Source organism: Argiope bruennichi, chromosome 10 (assembly GCF_947563725.1).
Source record: "Argiope bruennichi chromosome 10, qqArgBrue1.1, whole genome shotgun sequence".
NCBI lineage: Eukaryota > Metazoa > Arthropoda > Arachnida > Araneae > Araneidae > Argiope > Argiope bruennichi.
Genome location: NC_079160.1, coordinates 65,310,767 through 65,334,685, shown reverse-complemented (window position 1 = coordinate 65,334,685; position 23,919 = coordinate 65,310,767). Strand labels below are relative to the sequence as shown.

Here is a 23,919-nt window from a genome sequence, read left to right as displayed (position 1 = left end):
TTCGTTTTTTCATAACGTAAACAGAACTTTCGTACACCAGAACAAGTCACTGAACCACCAACTTGTCTTGCAATTTCAGCATAAGATTGGCCATTTTCTTTCAATATGACAATTCGGCTTCTTTTTGTAGATGTCCAATCAGTTCTTCTTGTTAGTTACATTGTTTAAAATTAGTTTAATTAAAAAAAGGACTTAAAATATTCAAAAACAGCAATATTCTATTTAATTGTACTAGTATGCATCATTCCGCAAAATATTTCCACAACAATAACTCTTTTACCATCCAAATAACCTAAACTATAGTTACAGATATTTGATGGGTCCTCAGAACAGTGTTTGTGATTGGCTAGTACGCTTTTATTACAAAACACGTCATTCATTAAATTACCTACAATTTGATATACAATGTATTTAAGTGAAAATTAATATATTCTACAAGCACGCAAAGTTGAAAAACATGAAACTTTCAAAAAATGTCCACACTTTTGGCCACCAGTGTATGTATATACATATATATATTATTTTAAGAGGATGTGAAAATCTTTTTTTGAACATTATATATATATATATATATATATATATATATATATGTAAGTAACCAATCTAAAGTAAGAAATAGTTTGAACACGAAACTAAAATGAAAATGAAACAAAACAGTTTCGAAATCGAAACTAAAATTAATTACCTATTCAAACTAAAACCAAAAAAGAACTTCATAGTATTTAGAGAGCGCAACTGCAGCTACTTCTAAAACACAGATGAATTGATACAAAAGTATTAGAATCAAGTTAATAGGAAAATAAAAAAAAATCAAATAAAAATTAAACCAAGAAAATTTAAAAATATAAAAAAGAATCCGGCCTGAAGACTTTTTCAAGGGTCACCCTCAGGCAGGGATTCAAAGAAAGGGATTTTTTTTGTGAGGAAATGCAGACATTTGTCTAATAACGATCCCCCGTGACCCGAAAATCCCCTGAAATTACGTCCAAGAGATATACCATTTTAACAGAAAGGAAAATACAAAACAACAAATTAGAAGAAAATAACCACTACAAAGAAAAAATACAATAACAAAAAGTAATAATAAAAACAAAAAATAGCACTAAAGGAAAAAAACGAAAAGGCCAGCACATATCATCAACAGTCAAGGAAATTTCAAGCTATCGATTGTGATTCCCGCTTTTTAGAAACACTAACGGTAAAAAAGGTAAACAAATATAGGCTTCCAGCGCAATCTATTGTGTGATCTAATATGGAAGGAAAATTCTATTTTTATTTAAGCCAAAGGATGTTCTGTTTAGGGAATGTTTAGGATGTTTTTAATTTTTTTGGTTTAATTTTTATTTGTTTTTTTTTTTATTGTTATTATTTTTATTTTTTTTTATTTTCCTATTAACTTGATTCTAATACTTTTGTGTATATATATATATATATATATATATATATATATATATATTCAATTATATCCATTTACTTTTCGGGTATTTGTTTCCTAAATTTGGAGAATTTTAAAATATCTTCTTTTGCACGATTTTTAATAATAATTTACATTGCTGCAGTGAAATTCCAACTGTTTTTATTGCATTTGTGGCTTGCTTTTCTGCCATTTTTGAAAACTAATAAAGAAAGTTCCTCTTTATTACTTGCGCAATTTACGTGAGGAATGTGAAGGTACAGTTTCGTGAAAGTCAACTTGCAAATAAATCACAAATTACTCGGAGAGTTGCATTCCCATTAGAAACCGTTAATTAAAACAAATGTAAAGTATGAAATCTATATCGATACTAAAAACAACTTTGTACAAATGTAAAGCATACTTTCAAATCTATATCGATATTTAAAATATATTTTAGTTGAGGAGTTATGAGTATTAAGTTAAGCCTAACAAATTTAATTGAAATTAAACACAGCCAATATGTTTGGCAAATTAACTTATCACTATAGGCGGCTAGTTAGTAATAAGCACGTTCATTGGGTGTGCGTAATACGATGATTTATTTTTCTTCAAGCAAAATGAGCATAAGAATCTGAAGATATTGTTACAAATTTGTAATAATGCTTCAATGTGGAGTTAGTTATCTAGAAAGGAAGACAATTTTACAAATAACTCTAACAGATGCTGATTGTATGCGGCATCAGTGACCTCTGGCTTTGGCAATAATTTGATGACTGGGTGACGAATTTGGTAACTTTGGTTTCGAAAACGAAAATTCCTAAAACTGCTGGAATTTTACCAATATATCAATTAGGAGCGAAGATACAAAATCCTTCTAGAACAATCAACATCAAGTTACAAGAGCTATGACAACATAGGTTTACAGAGTCATTAGCATTAGCATTAGTTGAGCTGAGCTCTCACGAGTGATTGAAGCAAGTCCATCATTGGAGTGTTGATCTGCAGTAAATTCACTGGACGCTTTGTTTTATTCCATTTGTTTAATAGCGACTAGCTGCTGGTGAGCTGCTGTTTACTGAAAGTTCTGTTCTTGTGTGCAGTTCGGTTATGTTTTAGAAAGAAGCACATGTTTCATGATCTAAGATTAGGTCAAAAAACAGGTTTCTATTACTTTTGACTTCATTCCTGTTGAAAAATCCTAGCAAAATAAACCTGTCTTAAAAATACAACTACAAACAAAAGAAATGCCATAAGTATCTTTTTCTCTAAGCAATTTTAAAACAATTATATAAAGCAATTTTAAAATTTCACAGTGTGGCCGGCTGCCACACTGTGACCATCTTTTTTCTAGTTTTCACATTTTTAAAGTGCTTTGCATATGTTGGTTACAACGGTTTGTCGCGGGTACAGAAATCAATTAAATTAAGGCAGTAGTTGAACGTGTTGTGTAATTAAGCGAGCACTAATTGATTTTCAATTATATAACCAGCGGGAATGGTCTCCCTGAAACCTTCTTGCATATTCTTTAATCGAGGTGCTATCCCAAAGATTGCATAGCATTGCTGTACAATAATTCCGAAATATTAATCTTTGACGTAAATTTAACATTTTTACTGAATCTGTCATGTCATCCTTGGCGAGTTGTTTGATGATAAATCTCTGACAAGCGGTTAAAAGTATCAGAAAATCGAATTTGCTTGTTAAGTGCATTTTTTCAACCAGTTGAAATAAAAATTTGACACAAAACTGCTTTTATATTAATAAAATCACATACCAAATTTGATATAGTTAAGTCATTGTGTCTTTGAGTTAACACATTCATATGTTTCTAAAAATACAGACCGACAGACGGTCAATTCTTTGTTGGATTTGGCTCATTCTTTTACTGGCATTTATACTAAAGATGTTAAATCTGTGTATCAAAATTTTATATATCTAGCTTTATTTGTTTTGTATTTATCGTGTTAAATTATATTCGAACAGCTGGACAAAGAGATTTCCCTTGAATGGATTTTGCTTAAAATTCGATAAAAATCTACGAATTTGGTGTCAAGACAGTATACCTAATTCGTATCTTTAGAAAGCAGAAGTAAAGAAGAGCGAAAAATGGACGAACAAATGATCACTAGTCTTATATAAGAGGGGATTTCCGGCCACGCGCCGATGGAATGCATGTGTTAACCTCTGTCAAGGGCAAAGAAAGTATCACTTTGATTTGATACGTAGTACCGATGGCGCATTATTTTTACAAAGGGTTTCATTGGAATTAGATCACGAAATAAGAGAATGTTTTTAGAATGAAGTTACTATATATATATATATATATATAATTTTTTTAAACTTTCATTTTCAATTTTTCTAGTTGGCACACAAAGTTTGGAGCACGATCGATTTTGAGATGAAATAACAAGTATGATGTCATAGTTCTACGTCAACCTTTTAAAAACGCATCTGCTTTCAAAGAAACATACATAATAATAATGCAATACTGGTAAAACCAGGCAAAAAAACTTATGCGATTAAAAGATAATGATGAAAATTGCCATTTATGCTTTATTCATTGCCTACGATATTTCGAGCTTCAAAACCCCCTAACCAAAACAATATCATGTTCTCACGTGAAGATAATGCATTATTTTTTAATTGATTTATTATTCGATTCATATGAAGCAAGTTCTTGTAGATCAAAATAAGAACCTGAACTTAATTTCCTTAGATAGTAACTCCGGATGTTAATAAAACGCAGCACCTTCTTTCGATTGAATCATTTCATTAGACATAGTGCCCTCTCGTATTCACGACCACGGATTAGAAGAAGAAGAAAAAAGGCGGGAAAATCAAGACAATGCACGCCCTTTTCTTTGTTCAATCTCATCGAATGTGCCAGAAAGAAAAGTAATAATACTGATTCGGAGAGAATATATCTTTCGCAACAGCTCATTAATACTCAATCCCATCAAGCGCCCAACTCCGCTGTGATCTTTTCATTGTTCTTTCCAGGCTTTTCAAACGGAAAAATGATAATAAAAAAGAACACTGAATACCGTCTGCTGGTTTTCAAAGGACAAACAAAGTACTCTGCGTTAGAGGTTAGGTGCTAAAATCTCATCAGACGAGATTAAGCGATGGAAAAAAAAGTAAAGAACAATAAAAGTTCTTCGAAAAACGCGATATCGCCATTTTGTTTTCGCTGTACTGAAAGCGTTGAAGAAAGGAGAGCGATTGGCAGAAATTTATCGTGGGTAAACACAATCCTTATTCCAGCTACTCGACCTTTTTATCTGCTGGTGTTAAATGAAAATGGCGTGCGTTTTTCATCCGTCCTGCTGCGACAATTTTATATTTTTGCCGGGACGCCCCGAAGCGAAGAAAATGTAATTTAGTTTGAAGACGGTGCTGATGTTTTTATGGGAATTTTATCGCCTATTTGGGAACTCGTTAAAACGTATTACTTCCGAAGACAAGGAGTTTTATTTGCTTTTTTTGTTTCCTTTATTTCCTTTTTTAATGCTTTAAATTTTGAATGCCTTATTGAGCAAAGAGCTATTTGCGACGAACTATCTCCGAATTTATGAAAAGATGGGAATTAAAAATAAGGCAATAAACTGAAGAAATTGCCTAAAAGAAGTGTTCTAACGGCTTCTCTTTTCATATTTCTTGAGCCAAAAATGTGAAATATTTCTCATTCTTTCTTTTTTTTAACACTAATACCGTTATAAGAAGGGTTATTTGTCGCAAGAGTTTATTCTTAACAAGCGTGAAAAAGAACATCTTCAAAAAAAATTGCGATGCAAGTAGCGGAAGGAAGTTACTCTCAACAAAATTGCCTTAAATTCTTTCCGTAATGAATAAGGATTTTAGAATTTATATTCCTATTAAAAATGCATAATGGGGCATTATCTACTGTAAAAATTGTCTGAAATCTTTGAAAAGTGGACATTTTTCTGATAGAATTGAAAGTATTAAAGCAACAAATTCCTTAGAATTAAAAAAAAATTGCATTGTCCTAAATAGTATATCAAGAAATAAAATTAAAAAAAACCGATTTAGAATGAATTTTTTTGGAGAATGTTCAAGTTTTTCATACAAACAGCAGGTCCAAAACAATATATTATCTAATCAAAGTATTATCAAAATACGATAAGCTACTCGGTAGTTCGATATCATACATAATATTACTTTATAATAAGCTTCTATTATCATTTCGATATATTATTATGCTTATAAATTATTTTATATCAATAAAATTTTAAAAATTCGTTGTCTTTTTTTTTCATTTTTAAATGCTTTGCCATTTAAATAACACCTAGAGTTAACTGCAAGATTTTATTGCATTAATTCACCTTAAGGAAAGACTTCAAATTCTTCTTCTTATTTTTTATTTTTTTCACAGAATATAACAAAATGAACACTTTTTCTGTTGCTGTTGTTATGTCCTGCGTACTGTGTCGTTTTAAATCCTTTAATGACAATCAATAAAAATGAAAAAGTTTATATTCATTATTGTTATAAAACCAGGTTCTTTTTTTTTTGGGGGGGGGGGGGGGAATTCACAAAGAAATATTCTTTCATTTCGAAAAATACTATAGTATACTTTCCAATAAGTTTCTATTATCATTTTAGCATATTATTAAGGTTATAGTTTCAAATAATATTAATAAAACTTTAAAAACTCGTTTTTTTAATATTCAACCATTTAAATAACATCTAGAGTTAACTTCAGTTTTTTTATTGCATTGACTCATCTCAAGAAACGATTTAAAATAGCTCTTCTTTCTTTAATTTTTTTCTCAGAATATGACAAAATGAATACCTTTTTTTTATGTCCTGTGTATTTAGTTATTTTAAATAATTTAATAAGAGGTCGATAAAAATGAAAAAAGATTGTGTTCCTTGTAATAGAACCAGGGAAGGAGGGGAGAATTTACGTTATTTCATTTTGAAAAAATGTTAAATTGTCTATACATGTTTAGGAGAAGTATTCTAATCAAATCATTATTAACTGGAATATATTCTCCAAAGTTTTCGATCGTATTCCAATCGAATATATGCCATTATAAAAATATTTTTTTATTTTAAAAAGAATATAAATGAACAAAGACAAAACTGCTTATTATCGGGAAAAACGCAAAAACAATTAACACACTAATGAGGTTCAGTTGAACTTTATTAATTATCTGTATTATCAAAAACCAGATAAAATAACCTACTAATAAGAGCGATGTAAAAATAAACAACATACTATTCTGCAGCATTTAATTTATTATCTGTGTTTTCAAAACCTACCTACTAATAGGAAAGTAGAAATAATAAGCAGTGTATCTACGAAATTTCGCAGTATTCAATTAATTATTTGCATAATGAAAGAATGGTATTCTAATGAGGATTGGAAGCTCATTAAAATATATAAATAAAATTCCTAGCATTTTGGAAATTTCATTTCAGTATTCTGGCTTCTAAATAATTTAATTTTACATTTATTAATTAATTTTGTGAAAATTATTCTTTGTCATAAAGATTATCAAAAGATATTTACCAAATAAATAATTAAATATGCTGCAAGAATTGAGATTTATTCATTTGCACTTTGGCAACAAAGCGATGCTTCTTAAACATAATTTAACCGAATGAGATATTTAGCAATAATGAATAAAATTTTCATAACTTTGGTAACAACGTCATTGTCAGTGAATTTCAGTTTCATAATATGCATCAACCCATCAGCAAAATATGTTTTATGTAAAAAAAAATGGAACAGCATTTGTAAAACGTTAGCAAGCTATATAAACACTTAAATAGCATACAAAAAATAGATCACAATGATAGATCATGTGATGTTAGTGACAGTAGCATTGATAATGTTACGAATCTGTGAGGCGGCTTCCCAGCATAGTCGGTTCCATAGGAGGTCCCAGAGCTTGGCGATAAACTTGACGATCATTTGGCGACTTGGCGACGAATTTGGCGACTTTGGCGCCAAAATGGATTATACCCGAAACATTGAGAATTTTCCCGGTCCGTCCAGTAGGAACGGAGATACGCCTCGAATGTTCCTGATTGGTTGAGAGGTTTCTAGCCCCGCCTCCTGAGACCTATAAAAGGAAGCACCCGCAGCTGCCGGGCAGTGGTGAGTCTAGTGGTGAATTGAGTAGTCGGAAGCGACAGAGAAGAGTGGTCGTGGACCAGTGGAGTCGTCGTAATCTTGAACCAGTGGTGAATTGAGTTTTGGACCAGTGGAGTCGGAAGCGACGGTGAAGAACTCGTCTTCCAGGGACTAGCGGAGCAGCGACGGAGTAGAGCTGCTGTGTATACTGTTGTATGCTGCTGTGTATACTGTTGCATGCTGCACGTCTCGGCTGAAGATAATCGTCTTCTGTGCTGTATATAGTGTCGTCTTTGTGCTGTGTAAATAAACGTCATTGTTTATTTTCTACTGCCGCCTGGTGATTGAGCGTTCTTCACACCATATAACTCCCACTATCCAAACGAACCCCCGGAAATTCCATAACAATATTACTTAAAAAATAAATAACCAACATCAAAGTTTCATAATTTTTTTACCTTAATAAACTATTTTGTATTTATTAACTTAATAAACACAAATGTCAAATATCGAAATTTCAACATTCTAAATAATTAACCCAACAAACTTAAGTATTTTTTTCTACACATAGAATATTTTCATAAAAATGAAAAATTGTCATAAATAATGACTAACCAATTACCAAATAAAAATTCCTCGATACTTATAATACTCGTTTCACAGTTAGAACGCTAAAGGAAGCAATCAGATGTTCATTCTGTGGAGTAGTTGCTTGATGTGTGAATTCACAGGATATTTTAGAATTCTTTCATTTAATATTATGTCCTTGAATTTAAACTGGAATATGCAAAAACCTAATAATATTTCAGAATGAAGACTTCAAGGATGGATCACGTTTAAATTGCAATGCCTATTTTAATAGAATTTACAGAAAATATAGTATGAAGAGATAAGTCTGAATTGCCACTCGCGCTTTCTCATCAGATCTCATACCATTGGATTTCTTTTTTGTAAATATGTGAAACATAACGTTTGTTGTTCAAGAAAAGTCATAAACAATGAGTTGAGAGCATTCTTTGAAAGAGAGTCTACCCAAATGCAAATGATATGCTAAACACAATTTGTAAACCCATCTTTCTATTTTATAAATAGTAATTATCCAATATTATACATGAAACGTCACTGTCCATTAACGGTTTTATGTCCATTATTGATTAATAACGATCAGTAACACACATTTTTAATAATTGATGCAATTCTACAATTATATCAATAAATTGCACTTATAAAATTTCGGTTGATACTACTATTTATTAAGATATTAAAACTTCAAAATCAATGTATTTTATTGGGATTACTCATATAGATTTCATCAATCTCTAAATCTTATTAAGATTACGATTTCTTTACCTTTCCTTCTTTTTTTTTTTTTATCATGTGAGCACATGACGTGGTTTTGGTTTTAGATTTCTGGAGCCACAAAATGCACATGCAGAAAATTTATCACTTTTGAGGCATCAGTTTTTCGTTTTTAGGTTATTAGAGACTGATAAAGAAAATTGTCACACTTGGCAACTTATCTCCAACAAAAAGTTAAAACTTGGCGCGAATGTCCGCCATGTTAGTTTGTCTCCACTCTGGCCAATAAAGAGCAGGGTCGTAAGAAGTTATTGCCAGAAAAAGCATACAGAAGAAAATGGGAGTGAAAGCGAAACAGCGAGGAGGGAAGTTAGAAAGTTGTATATATATATATATATATATATATATATATATATATATATATATATATATATATATATATATATATATATATATATATATATATATATATATATATAATTTATTTTAGTTTCAATTTTCTAGCTTTCGAAAAAAATTTGAAGCTCGAGCAATTTTAAGATTTAAAAAAATATATCGACGCATGCGTAATCTAATAGTCACGTGATTGTTTAAAATCGGCTTAAACTAGTTTATCAGGCTTAACTTTAAATCACTGGTTTGAATTTTAATTGGGCTCGATAAAACATTTTTAGGACTCGATTGATTTTGAGAGGTTTAAAAACCATCGCTTTTCTAAATGTTGGTGATTGCGAAATATGACTCACGTGAGAACATGATGTTTTTCTGTCGTAATGATGCTGGGTGACTTTTAAATAATTTTAATAACATGATAACTTGAAATTTGTTATAGCAAATTTCATTTTTTTTTTATTCATAGCAAATTTGAAACATGAAAAAATAATAGCAGCTCCAGTTGTCTGAATACGGGGGGGGGCTAATATTGCTTCCACATGGGCCCATAGCTCTTAGCTTCAGAAGTAATATAACTTCGCGTAGTAGTTGCTCGTGCAAATTACACAGTATTTCAAGGGATGCAGTCTTGAGCAACAATATTTTCGTGTATCACGGAAAAACGTTTTAATCTCGCTAGTTTGTCATTATTCAAGATTTCAAACAAAACCCCTCCTATAGTAAAGATATAAACTCTGCGAATAATTCGCTTGCATAAGCTGCGTTTTACTTAAGGCTTCATTAAAATTAAATTCCTTCATGCTTTGCCATAATATCTAGATTAAGAAAGATTTGAAGCAGCCTTTTAGAATTAGGGTTCATTGATTTTTCAGACATCCGTAGAACCCTTAAAGGTGCTCACAGTGTTTTTTTTAAATAGTAAAGAAAATTTATTAATTATCAAATACTGTTAGTTTAGCAAATTTTGAATGTTTATACAGTAATAATAATATATCATAAGATAGATATTGATATAATAGCTAAATTAATAATATAAATTGCTGAAATCCTTGTCTTAAAGTTGGAGTAATTTTACAAATATGTTTCATTTTACCTGCTTGATTTTATAAAAATGGAATTTTATAATCTATTTTCCCCTCATTTTTCTAATGAGTATTAAAATTTTGACCAATTATGTATTCTTGATGACCACACACTATTTTCATATTTCCAGCCTTTAATATCTTAATTAATTAATTTCATTTAATTTTGACTTTTACATGTGGCGCCACCTAATATCAAATATTCGAAATAAATAAATGGATTTCAAGATACGCATAATAATAAATTATAAACTAAAAAGGAAAAAAATAATAATACTTTTGATTACTTTAATAAAAATGCTTCAAAAAATTTTCAAAATTTGTTTGAAATATTTCTGAACGGACATTCATAGAAAGATCACATAAATTCATTAACCGGTTGATAGCGTTCGACGTATACACATTTTCATTTCAATCCACATTTTCATTTTATTGCCGTAGATGTGTAATTTTTTATTTAATCTTATTCGCTTTTTTATGATTTTTTTTTAAATTTGTTATGCAAGCATTTGTATTGCGTTCGACGTGCGTATGCGTCATCGCTTGACTTCTTGAAGAACTTTAAAAATATAAATTCCAAAATCAACTGATTAAAAAAAATTCATAAAACGATAGATATATTTTGAGAACGATAAAAGATTTCCTCCCCGGCGGGGAATCGAACCCCGGTCTCCCGCGTGACAGGCGGGGATACTGACCACTATACTACCGAGGATGGGAACACTTGCCGAAACCCGGGATGGAACCAGGGACCTTTAGATCTTCAGTCTAACGCTCTCCCAACTGAGCTATTTCGGCACATCTGTTATGCCAGAGATAAGCTTCAACTGCTCAAAATACTTTGTACAAGATCAATAGTGGACGATTAAACGATAGAAAGTTGAATTTTCAGATAGGAAACTTTCTACATTTTAATATATCAATATTAGTAAATAAAAAATCAAAAGATGATAATTCGTTCTTCCCAATTCTTTTTTTTTATTATTTTTTTATTCTTAATGACAAATTTTATACAAATCATATTAATGAGTTTTTTAGGAATTTTTTGTATGAATATTCACTACACATTATTGAGAATTTATTAATTTAATATTTGTTTATTCATTTGAATTGTTTTTATCATAAAAATAATTTTAAAATGCATTGACTTTTTAGAGAGTATTGTAAAAAAGTATACATTTGAAGTGTGAATTAACTACCGAAATAATATTTAACTTAATTATTAAAGATAATATAATTATCACTTATTATAAAATGTGATAATGCAGAATATATTTCTGAAGATGATTGAACGTATTGAAGAACCTTGCAGCTAAATTCATTCAAAGAAAACATTATTCAATTATGTTTTCTTTCAGAAAACATTATTCATATAAACTGAAATTGAACTCATTAATCATTACAGTTTAAAATTATATAATTCATTCAACATTTGTACGCCTATAATACATTCATCATAGTAACAATTCTTTTTTGTTTACGCAGATTTGTTTAAAGTTACAGAAAATAAAAAGCTCCTTAAAATGATAACCGAAAAAATGAAATGGAGTCTGAAATTTTTAAAGAATGGAGTAGTGAAAGCATTCACTCATCTATTAGAGAGAATACGATAAAATTTTGAGGAGATTTTTCTTGCTGTTTTGAGAACATTTTTTTACCTAAAATCTTTTATAACTATCTTCAGAAAGTTGTATGTAATTCTTTTTGATGACACCAAACTGTTATCTTTTGATGCATCTTTGTGCTTGAAAAATATTTTGGTGTTTTTACTTTTACAACAACAGAATGGATTCAATTGTTAGTCCATTTTTCGGCATGTATAACTCGATAGAATTAGCTCGATAATTTCAGTTTGTTAGAAGAGCCAAACAGATGTCATTAACACTTGATCTTTCCTGTTCTCTCAATTCATGGTCAATTCCGTAATCAAATTTTTTTTCGGTTACCCAATTCGATTTTCCTCAAGGATAAATCTTAAGCCTTCTGCACCTTCTCGGATTGTTCTGATTTGTTAATAGCCTTCAATACTCTCATCATCTTAATATTTTTGAAACGCTTTTATACTGTCATTTCTTGCATGTTCACCAGCCAAATGCTCCGTTAATTGTACTGTCAATGTCTGCTGCTTTATACCCTCGTTTAAATCTTTCACTGCTAACGCCAGATATATCCATCTTCCACATATAACTAACTACTCGTCGACTATATCCGACTTCCATGATTTGAACCACAGTATGAGTTCATGGCACAAAAGTCAATTTTGGCTTAGCTGCGCCACATTCATGCTTTAAAATATTTGTTTCAATTTATAATAAGATCTAAACATAGGATGTCTACGAAATCCAAGTGCCTAAAAGTATGAAAATGTAACAGTCATGAGATATACGCAACAAGATATGACACAGTACTAGAAAGCGTGGCTAAAGTTTATATATGATTATAAAAACCAATACTTTTTTTAGACACTAAAAAAGTTAACATGCGGAGTTTGGAAAGCAACTCGCCTAAATCAAGTTGAGATTGGTGATTGAGAAAAATGGTGTTGGTTTTCGCATCAACAAATGTCGGTGGGTGAATCAATCCTCAACCTAGTTAAAATGCTTTCCAATTTCCTGCTAGGTAACGTAAGCCAAAGATGAAATGTAGGCTCAATTGTATGAATTTTATTATAAATCTGTGCGTCCCAATCAGTTGTTGTTGTTGTTTCTTATGGCACTTGCCACGGACAAGCCCGCTGTTACGAAGACAGCGATTTAAGCCGGAGGGGGAGCGTCCCTTGTTTTTATAGTAGCGCCAACTTGGGCCAAGAGTGCGACTTTGCTACTCACGCATCACTCATTCGCTTGCACAACCCATTTTTACAAGAGGGCACATTCACACATCTCACAGATAGAACAATGGAAGAACAACCATGCCCAAACCGGGACTCTAACCCAGGACGCCAAGATCAAGGGGAAGACGCGCTACCCCTAAGCCAGGACGCCAGCGTCCCAATCAGTTTATCAATAGAAATGCAAAATGCGACAAATGTATTTCTTGTAATCAGTAAGAAGGAATCTGTGTTGGCAAGAAAGTAGTAGCCAAATCAGCCTTTTCATTTGTCAAAATTCCCACAAGTGTAAGGGCGTAACATAAAACAATTTGATAGCCCTTCCAGATAAGTTTGTCAAACAAATCTAAAATATTGAAAAACAAAGATCAATCATAGAGACAAGCACCGGAAATAGATGATATCCACTTGATGATCCGTGTTTACGAGCACTGGCTACAACGCGATATCGCGTTGTAGCCAGTGCTCCCGCAATATTTATTGCATGTATACATATCTTACAAGTTAATGACGTTTACCATTTCTCTGCATTTGTTTTATTTCATGAAATAAAATATACAGTCGGGTACAAAAACCCCTTCCTGTTGTTGCTTCTTATGGCACTTGCCACTGACAAGCCCGTGGTTACGAAGACCGATTTTAAGACGGATGGAGAGCGTCTCTTGATTTTATTGTAGCGCCAACTAGCGCCAAGAGTACGACTTAGCTACTCACGTGTCACTCATTCGCTTGCACAACCCCCTTTTTACAGGATTGCACATTTACACATCGCACAGATGGAACAACGGATGAACAACCATGCCCACACCGGGACTCGAACCCGGTACACCCAGATCACGGGGAAGACACAGGACGCCGGCAGAATCCCGTCCCTCGACAATCTGATCAGAATTGAGGCCGACATTCAAGATTTCAATAGCTAATATTTAACCAGCATACAATATGAGTACTGCCCCATTCAGTGGAGTTATTCTAGCAGAGCGGACTTTTGTAATGAAAAAGTAAAACGTATTATCAAAGATTTATGAATTTGACATTTTTTACTATAATCTAATAACGATAAGTATGGAAAATTAGATCAGCAAAAGAAATATTGGAAATAACACCATTGTCATTTAAAATTTAAGAATAGAGTGCACTCTTTGAAGCGGTATTTAACACAAACAGAATTAAATAAACATTTTTTCCAAAACTTTTGTTAAAATCTAAAAGTAGAAAAGGGCAATTATTTTAAAATCAACTTAATAAATATAGCTGGTCATAAATTTGCAATTGAAATTCTACCAACCTAATTTGCTTAATTGTCTTGAGTTTATTTTTAAAATTCGTTCACATCAAATGTTAATAATTATTGACATTTTAGATTAATAGTATGCAAATCGATAGAACTGACATTAATTTATTTTTTATAATATTTAAAACGAAAAAACAATTAATGAACAACCTATTACAAAAAGAAAACAGAAAAACAACAATCAATAGAAACTATTTACCATTTTTAAACCACATAAAAGACTATACACTTCATTGTCTGTAATGCAGCCCGCATATATCATATATTTTATCACATTTGTTTAATATTCTTTTAAGAGAATAATAACTATTTTATTGCAATTCTAGTACAGTTTCATAAAGGATGGTTATAATTAAAGTGACCCTATTCAGAACCCTCTAGAACTCGTTCTTCCAATCAGATTTTGATGAAACTTGGTATATACATTTTATGGACCATGTGAAAAAAATTTCTGCAGCGAAAAAATAATTCCAATTTTGACCACTAGATGACATTTTTTTAAAAAGGCTTTATGCAAATTAGTCAAACCTATAAAGAGACTTTCAGTCAGAGCTCGAAAATCATTAGGCATGCCTTTGACATTGTTAATCCTGGCCTTACAGAAAAAGGTTTAACTTTACTGTTCTATCAAAACGGTAGCAATAGCTGAGTTGAACTGCGGGAATATCATAATTTAAAGGAATTGTGAAAAGGGTTCATGTCGAAGAATGGTTTGAAGAAGATGATTATAAAATTTGAAGAGTCCAGGAAGAGGGCAGAAACCGGTTGCCAATGAAACTGTCGAAGAAGTTGCTGTGGTTGAAAGAGCCTCTAGTTCCAGCTATTCTTCATTAAGTGTTCGATCGGTATCATGTGAGTTGGCGATTCTGTGGTCGATAGTACAAAAAATTCTGCGACCCATTTTAAATTAGTATCCGTATAAGAACCACGTGGTGCAAATACTGCAACTTCTAGACTTGCAAACAAGCTATAAATTTGCTTACCGATTTTTGGCGGGAATGTAAGTTGATGATGCGTAGCCTTGGCAAATTCTGTGGTCAGATGAAGTGCACTTTTCTTTATATGGAGCTGAAAATAATCAAAATCTCCGCAAATGGGGTGCTTACCCTCCTAATGTCCTGCACCAGCAACCACTGCATTCTGATTATGTGACTGCATGGTGTGTATTTACTGCTTATTTTATCCTTGGACCGTTTTCTTTGAAACTCTCATTCCTCAATGTCTTTAAACGAGCTCTGTCATGAGTGAACAGTACATTGAACTTCTTCGACAGCAGGTCATTCCTGCTTTAAAGGAATGGCATGGTTTGCAGACCACTGTCTTCAAGCAAGATGGATCAACACTCCACATCGGACGCCAAGAACTACTTCGTGCTAACTTTGGCAAGTATCGTGTAATATCTGTGGCTTTTCCGGATAACTGGCTTCCTTGTTTACCCGATTTAAATCCCTGCGATTTCTGGTTGTGGGGATTCTTAAAGGACCTTGTATATGGAGGAGGAATTACGACTTTACCTGAGTTGAAAGCCAACCTTACACGCCATGTTGCTGAAATCCCTCCAGAATTTCTTAGCGCTACTACTGAGCAAGCTATAATACGATTTCAACACGCAATTGATGTTAATGGAGCACATATAGATCACATTTTCTGTAATTGAATAAATTCTAATGATTCTGACAGATTTCTTGTCCTTCTTTAGGCTCCGCAATTCACCCTGGAGGTTAAAATTAGAACTATTTTTTATTGCAGAAATCTTTTCCCCATGGTTCATATAATGTATAAGCCAAGTTTCATCAAAATTCTAAAGGCAGAGCGAGTTCTAGAAGGATCTGAATAGGGTCACTTTAATTATAACCACCCTGTACTTTGAGGAAGGAAATTTGCATCTTGGACAAATTTTAAAATTATAATTAATTAAAATTAAGTGATATTTTATTTTTATCTAACATAACCACCAAAACAATTACTGCAAAAAATATGTTTTACGTCATCATGAAATTCAAAAGATTGTTTTTTCAATGACGCCAAATTTTGGCCTTTATGAATTTTCCAATCTAAATTATTTTTAAAAAAAATATAAATAGGAATAAATAGGAATTTTTAAAAAGTGACAACTGGAAGTCAAAATTTTAATTATTTTTATTGCAGAAATTATTTTCCCTTGGTCTATATTGTCACGTAGATACTCTAGTGCGGAACTCAATGACACACACAAGAAGTAGAGCTAAACCAATTTATTAACTCAACTCTGAACTCAGAACATAGTGACTGACAAATCTTCTGCTTTTATACTTCCAGGGAAAGTTCCAGAATACTTTTCTGGAGACAGTAAGAAAAGTCCAGAACACTTATCTGGTAAACTAAAGAAATGTCCAGAATCTTCTGGAACATGAAATAAAGCGAAACACAAAAGCAATTAATTAAATATTTACACAAACTGTGAATCGCGCGGATTCGAACTCAAAATCCCTTGATTATGAGACCAGTGCCATGACCATTCGGCCATGGAGATTCTTCAATGCGGCAATATAATGTATATACCAAATTTTATTAAAATCCGAAAGACAGAGTGGATTATAGAGGGGTCTGAATAGCTTCACTTTAATTATAATCACCCTGCATATGCTGTTTTTCATTCTTCTGATTAATGCTATTTATGCATAGGGAACACACTCATGTAATTTTATATGTAGCAATATCTAAAGTCTGCTATTTTTTATCTCTTGCCTTGTGGAAGAATGCAAACATTAAAGAAACTAGTAAAGAAAACAAACAAGATATGGAGGCAAAAAAAGAACCAAAAATGCTGTGCTTAGATAGCTAACACTGCCACTTCCCCTTGGAATGAAGAAATTATGCAAAAGAAGTCTGGGTTTGAATCATTTCCCGGTGTCTTATTAGATTACAAACGCAAGCGGATAGAAACTTCCCCCCAAAACAACAGACAAAATGGCTCCACGAACCAAAAGCAATCCCATAAATGCTAGAAGTCGTAGAAAAAAACACAACGAAGCAAAAGAACAAACGGCGCTTAATAATATTGCTGTGCAATGAAAACCACAGCTTCTTCGTATGTTTTTGATATCTGTTTAAGCCCCGATGTCTCTATGGTAACCATTTTTATGAGGTTGCAGTTCCAATCGAAGTCTGTATTTATTTTTATTTTTTCTTCCACAGCGTCTCTGTTCTTTGCAATTCCTTTATTTTGTGCATACATCAGTGGTTTTGACCGAGGAAAAGTTTTGGTCTGGTATTTGCGTTCGTGTAAAATCAATTTATGATTAGGGGAAGCTAGAACTAATAACACGGTGAATTTCGTGCTCCAGATTTCGCAAATTGACCGAGTTTCTTTGTTAATGATTTTTGCGTTTTATTGGAAATTAGAACTGATGTTTCCGAGTAAATGTTTAATCTTTTCGCTTGTTTGTCGCAAAATAGTTGGTTTAATGAGAGGCGCAGACATCCTATATAAGATTGGGCAATTTAAATTTTGAATAAAAATACCGATTTGTCTCGTTTTTGTTTTTTAAATAGTTAGTAATTTATATTATTCTTTTACATAGAGTTATTTTTTGAAAATATGTTTCTGTATGAATAATTTTTCTTCAAATTTTAACTATTTAACTATCTAATAGTTACTCTGTTTGAAAGATTTATTTGAATTCCTTTGATTTCATTAACTTAGATTTGTAAGTTAATTTTATAATTATTATAATGGTGAATAAACTTGATATCTGTGTTAACCGGTAGTAATTTGATTCTGTGTTAAATGTTAGTTTTTTTTCATTAAATTTTTTAAAGAAGCATTCATTTTTCATGAATGTAATTAAATGTCTTTATCTTTTGAATAAGCAGGAGTAGTTTATATTATTCTTTTAAATAAAATTATTTTTTGAAAATAAGATTCTATATGAATAATTTTTTCCCAAATTTTTAATATGGACTGGTAATAACTACCCCATTCGTATCAATTATTTCAATTTCTTTGATTTCATGAAATTCAATTTATAAGCTAATTTTATAATTATTTTAATAGAAAATAAATATGATATCTAGATTAACTGTGACTATTCTGTTTTTAAATTAATGTTACATTTTTTCATTAAATTTTTAAAAGAAGGATTTATATTTAATTAATAAAATGTAAAAATGTGTTTTGATATTTAAAAATAAGATCCAAAAGAATTATAATTCTGCATTTTTTGCATAGAACATAGTAATAACACGATTTTTGAAGTTTATACAGGATACAGGTTGAAATGATTTTTTAATGTTATTAAATTTTATGTCGTTCGAGCTTATGATATAAAGTATCAGATATTCCAAATGAATTCCAACTACTAGAATACCTTAATACCTTTTGTAAATATTGATACTATAGCCCTCTTTCGCTATCAACTGATTCACTGGGAATATTTTTGATTTATGAACAGTACAGACCGGCAGACAGTCAAACTGTTGTTGGATCTGGCTCAAAATTTGACAGTTGCCTAGACGGTAAATGTCAATTCTGTGTATCGAATTTTATCTATCTAGCTCTCTTTGTTTTGTAGTTGTCGAGTAAAATTATATTCGACCAGCTGGACAGGCGGAATTCCTGTGAATAGATTTTACTCAACATTTGACAGAAATCTGCAAATTTGGTACAAAGACCTTATATCTAATTTCAACCGTCTAACTCAAAAAGTTTTGAGTTGTCTATGCCACAAACAGACGAGCATTTTCCAAAAAAAAGAGATATTTAAAGCGTAATTCATCAAAATTTCGAGTTCGAATTTTTTGAAGATTGCTATACTTTCCCTATACTACGTATAGGAGAAAATGATAAATGAATCAAGCTTAAATCATTAACAGTGAAACAATATTTTGAATTAGAAGCTCAAATCCAACTTAAATTATTTTTGAGTAAGAGAAATTATTCTTTGTAAACTTAAGATAAAATATATTTTTAAATAATAATTCTCTTCATTTTCACAACTTCTAATTTTAAAGATAATGATATGCATTAAAGATAGATTCTATTATTCAGTACTAGCATTCGTAATATTTGATTATTTATGCCAGAAAATGTCATAAATAATCAAATGTTTGAAATGGCAGATTAAGAATTAAATTATTTATCCTTTCTACAAGGTGCCTGCAAATGGAATCATTGCTTTGTAACTAACTCAAAAGAGATGCTACAACTCACTAGATAAAATCAGACACTAATTAGCGTTATTCTTTCAGGAATATCACAAACTTGATTAAATTACTCGAGAAAAGATAAAACAGAGGAATGATTCTATTTTTAGCGGCCCAACATAGATAAACATAGATAAATTGATCAATATCAGGAACAAATCTTGTTAAGAAATGCCTTGAAGTTTTGGAATTCCTTTCTCACTTTCAGATTATCATAAATATTATTTTATTTTGAAAATATAAAGATAGAAATATTTTCAGGTACAAGAAAATTCAGAATGCGTTTCATATTTCTTCCATTTCTATTTCATTATTATATCACAATTGCAACAAATTTTATATGTTGCAGACCATTCATTATCTATAATATTATGAATTAAAATTTTGCATCTACATTTTTAAAGTTATTTTTTAAATAAACTTAATAAATATTTAACAATATTTTAAAACGACAATTTTTATTAAAGTTCTAAATTGTAGATTAAAGTTCTAAAATGTAGAAAAGAGATAAGAGCCCCCCAAAAAAGGGCAAAAATATTTATCCCGATGATTATATACCATGAGATTCTCATAGGGATTGCTTTACACGTGTCGATTTAGGTAGGGGAATTTAGGTATCTTTTAAAAGAATTCGATAAGCTTGAAAAATTTTTATCCCTTCACTCGATAGCGTGGGAACAGTTAATTTAAGCATTTTTGCATAGCTTCTGCTGAATTAATTAAATAAAAATGATGGAATTGGATCAGGAAATAAGATAACATTTTAGAATGGAGTTAATATGAGTTGAATTAAGATAAAAATTAGGAAATTAATTAGAGTTAAATTTAAATTTAGAGATATCATTACACACACACACACATACATACATACATATATATATATATATATATATATATATATATATATATATATATATATATATATATATATATATATATATATATATATATATATATATATATATATATACATACATGGTATCAGAATTCAGTTTAATTAATCGATGGTAATTACGTATGGAAAATATTACAGTAGTGCGTTGTCATCGATGGTAATAAAACTTTTAAAAAATATGTAAATAATGTATTGTCATTGGTACCAGAGAAGTGTAAAAAATTTCAGACATCTCACATATCAAGAAGAGAATGAAAATTTATTTCAATATTCCATTTTTACAACCATTGAACAAGTCAAATAGTGAAAATGAGCAGACTTGTCAGATTATTTTCTTGCTTAAAAAATAGTTAAATCTTTTAATATAGTTTAATAAAAATTGATTAATTAGAACTTTACTCATATTCCGTAGGACAAAAGCTCGATGATATCGCTTTTTAATAATTTTGAAAAATGTATCAATAATTCTGAATGTGATGTATACAAAAAAAAAAGAAAGTGAATGCCACATAATTGAATGATCAGATAATAATTTGCATTGCTTCTAGATATAAACTGAGAAATTAACTATTTTATCTACTAGATTTTTAGAGATACGGGTGGAAATCTAATTTAAAAGAAACAACGTCGTCAACTTTCTACAAAATTCACCATGGGAATATAAACGCCGTAAATCTGAAAATTTCAATGTTAACGTGTGTGGATCTCATCATTGACAGTACAGACAATAAGACTGTATACAAATCGTTAGCTCTGACGATTACTCTACAAATCATTAGTCTGATCATTCCTCATCAAACCTGTCAGTGAGAGAGACTTCTAGATTTAAATTTTACATTTCGGTTTAACAGTATAAATTGGGGAAGTTGTCCCAATCTACGGTATAGGTGTTTATCTTGTAGTTGTTTCCAACTTGTTGAATAAGTGTTTTTCATATTCAACTTAAGTAATTGCAACAGCTCATTTATCCAAACGTTAATTTAAAAAAAACATTTGTTTTGCTTAAATTGGAATATGACTCCATATCAGAATCTCTTTTTAGATTTAAATTCTACATTTCTGTTTAACACTATAAATTAGAGAAGTTGTTCCAATTTATGATATAGTTGTTTCTCTCGTAGTTTTTTCCAATTTGTTGAATAAGTGTTTTTCATAATCAACTTAAGTGCTTCCTGTAGCTCATTTATTCAAAAATAAATAAAAAAAACATTTGTTTTGCTTAAATTAGAATATAACTCCATATCAGAATCACTTTTAGATTTAAATTTTACATTTCTACTCTGCAATATAGTTTGGAGAAGTTGCCCCAGTCTACAGTATAGTTATTTATCTTGTTGTTGTTTCCAACTTGTTGAATACGAACAAGTTTCCAACTTGTTCCATATTCAACTTAAGATATTCCAACAGATCATTTATTCAAACGTAAGTATAAAAACCATTTGTTTTGCTTGAATTAGATTATAACTAACTCCATAGCAGTATCATTTTTAGATTTAAATTTTACATTTTTTTTTTTGATAATATAAATAGAAGAAGTTGTTCTGGTCTACATTATAGTTCTTTACCTTACTTTGGAGCACAATTGCAAAATTTTCAATTGATCTGCAGAAATATTTTTTAAATGATAAAAAAGTACAGCTGTTCTTTTATAAAAAAAAGTCTACTAACTCCTATTCATATTATTTATATAATGGTTGTATAGACAGGTGGTCCTGAATACTTCGATGCTTTACAACTTCCAGCATTCCTTGCCCTAATTCAATATTTCATTCCATGTCAGATGCCTTTTGTTAAACTCTTTTTATCTCGATTTTTGACAAGAAGTTTGTGCCGAAAATTCGAAGATTAACGATTATATTTTTTGGAAACTCCATTTGCTCTTGAGAAATGACCAGGCTTAGCAAAACTAACGGCGTCAATCATCCAATTCAATGAATAGGTAGCAAAATTCTGAAAAATTTACAAAGTAATTCTTTCTTTTGCAGTAAGGTAACTTTTCTGTAAATCTGAAAAAAAATATTCTTTGGTATCTTGATGGCAGAGGAAGAGAAGCTAAATGCTTGCAAAAACAAATGGTTTTTAAAAACATCTTTCGTTAGAGATAAGTTGAAACTTTTTTGACACTGATAGAAATCAAAACAAAACTATAATCTCTTTAAACTAATTTTAATCACATATAATACATTTTCAATTTGATATTTAAGAACAGTATATTTCTTGGAAGATATATTCATTATGGTTTAATTTTCTCTTACAGTCGAGTTCAGCTCTTAAAACCTTTAATATTTTACTTTAATCACCATGTTTTTAATAAAAAAATTTTTTTTATATTTTATTATACTATTAAAAGAGTGTTTAAAAGTGTCACTATACATAAGAGTTTAAGAGTGTTACTATACATAATAAATTTCATAATTCATTATTATAAATATGGAATCAATTTCTTTTTCTCACATTTTCGATCATATTAAAACATGACCAAATGTGAATTTATATAGGGCTAAAGGAGAAGATTTTTTTATTTGCTTTTTTTAAGTGAACCTATGAATGTATCATTAATTTTGTTGCTAATGACAGCCAGCAGTAGTTATCAGAACAAAATAATGGTTGAATGCATATATAAAACAGCTTCATTAAACCCGATCTAGAATTATCATAGCGCCTTCTACGTTTCTTCTTGCTGGAGATGACAAGACTATTCATTTTTCTATGAAAACCATGAATCGTGAGAAGCAAGACTTTTGCAGAATTTCGAAATGGCGAACTCTTATTTTAAGGAATAATAGCCTCCATTTATTAATATAACATTCCTATGCACCTGTAAAACACCAGTTGAACATCCAATTCGTATAATATTTCGTAGAAACCATTGTAATATTCATTACCATTTGTAAATATTCATATCAATGTGATAATCAATTAATAGTAATCATATAAGTAAATGGTACGTGGGAGAGACCAAGCTTCGCTCGGCAGGTTGTTTTGTGTGTGTGTAAAATCATAAACAACATCCTGTCCTATGGCTCGTTTTAAGTTATAACGGAAATCTAATTGAATAGCAAACACGGGATCGAACAAGAGCATAGAACCCGAAGCTCTAACCACTACTTCATCGCTGATATATTTTATGGAATTGATGATGATGTCGTGTACATCGTTACCACGGAAAGGGGGTGCAGTAGCTTCTGAGGGTAAAGACCCCTGAGCACCCTAGGGTAGAAGTCTGACTTCTAGCTCATATGAAGATGAAACTCACACACATTCGCTTGCACAACCCCTTTTTACAGGGGGGCACATTCACACACCTCACAGATAAGAACATCCATGCCCAAACCGGGATTCGAACCCGGCGCGCCCAGGTCACGGGAAAAGCGCGCTACCTGTAGGTCAGGACACCGGCAGCGAGCATTGCAGGAATTCTGCTTAAAATTTTTACTAAATAT

General features: G+C 31.0%; 1 non-coding gene across 1 annotated transcript; it reads right to left on the bottom strand.

Moving 5' to 3' along the window:
- Positions 1-10,916: 10,916 nt before the first annotated feature.
- On the bottom strand, positions 10,917-10,988 carry Trnad-guc (transfer RNA aspartic acid (anticodon GUC)). The gene has a single exon. It is a non-coding gene; the product is annotated as a tRNA-Asp (tRNA).
- Between the last annotated feature and the right edge of the window lie 12,931 nt (positions 10,989-23,919).